The following is a 1,755-nucleotide window of genomic DNA, read 5'->3' as shown; positions in this document are numbered from 1 at the left end:
CAATGTAATGATCACAACTCTCAAATGTTTTAGTGTTCTAATACTGGCTAGATATATTAATATGAGCTGTGAATATGTACATGTCTTCCATGTAGATATGTATTTAAGGTAATAAAAGCAATTTAAGTATGAATATTAATGAACCGTGTTTTATGGAAAAAAATTGTGTATTCATTTTAGATGGAGGAAATTAAAGGAAAACTAGAGCTTATACAAAAATATTGTTGCTTCACTTTTAAAATCTATTAGAAGATAGTCATATTGAGACTTCTTTGAAATGTCCTCTGTTTCAAAGATGGTAAGTTAACTTTAATGAACAGAGTTTCAGCCCATATAGGATTCTTGCCACATTTTTTAATGTGTAACGATTCAGAACTGTATCATGAAAGGCTTACAAATACAAAAAATCCTTAAATACAATAGCCAAAAAGGATGAATCTGTTAGTTTACTTTTGAGTAGTAAGTTTTGGAAAAAGTTCCTCACTGGTTAATTACACATTTTACTTTACAATGCAAAAAGATTACTTCCAGTTTTTCCTTATGTCCCTGATCATGTATTGCCTGTATATTAATTCAGGAAATCTAGAGAGAAAATAAAATATAAATGAAACCAGTATTTCATGAACATGGCAGCATATGGTCTGTAAGAATGGATTTGTTACTATACTTTATTAATTAGATAAATAATTGTAGTAATAATATCTCTAGATGGAAAAATGCTTAATTGTGTTCTATACAGATAAGGTTCCAAAAAGAACATGTAGATGGAAAATGGACTGGAAGTTGTTAAATAAAGGATTTAAACAATATTAGAGAAAGGAGAATTTTATTCTATAAAGGACATAAAAAAGTCATGAATATGGAGTGATTCTCTAATAAAATGTGAAAACTTATGAAGTTGTTTTAACAAACATGGAGAGATTGTATATTGTTTGCAACATTCTGCTCTTTTTGAAACTTTCTAATTTGCAGTTTGAATTTATTTCACCAAAAATGACAAATTCTCTGTAAAAACTCATATTCAATAAAGTGATATAGCAGTTTAATATTGTAAATATGTGGCTGCATCCACATAGGTCTGTAAATTATTTTTTTCATGTTTTATGCTTCCCGGGAAATATATACTTATGATAATTGTGCAAGATATATAACTTGATAACCTATACTGTTCCTCCAGTTTATCTCATTAACACTGAGACAGTGACTGCTAGTTAGTTTATTTGTATATTTGTATGTATCGTTGTATACATATTTACATGCATGTGGGTTTATATTAAAAGTTTGACTTTATGTATGCTTTATATAAATGTGACTGAGTCCTCACCTTTTTTTTGTACAAATGTGTATAGATGTCATTATAGATATTATTATAATAAAGTGCATGTATTAATATGTTTTTCAGAGTGTTCATGTGCAGTATGTTGGTATGATTATGCATATATGTATTCTTGTATGACAGCTTATTAGTATGACTGTTTACTTGTATTTTTTTATTTCTTTGTTGTTGTTTTTTGGCTTACATTTGTTTATGTTTGTTTGTAAGGGTATATGTTTATACTGATTTGAAAATATACTGAATATATGTTTGTTTTTTGTGAATGATACATGAGTATTATATATGCTTACATGCACATATCATATATCAGCAATCTTCAAACATTTTTCATCACTACCCATTTTGATTTTGTACACTACCTTCATGGCTTAGTATGTCCAATATATGTACTTTTCTCTCAAACCAATATCAGTTCATTT

The sequence above is a fragment of the Penaeus monodon genome, chromosome 27 (assembly GCF_015228065.2).
Source record: "Penaeus monodon isolate SGIC_2016 chromosome 27, NSTDA_Pmon_1, whole genome shotgun sequence".
Classification (NCBI taxonomy): domain Eukaryota; kingdom Metazoa; phylum Arthropoda; class Malacostraca; order Decapoda; family Penaeidae; genus Penaeus; species Penaeus monodon.
This window is presented reverse-complemented; position numbering follows the sequence as displayed.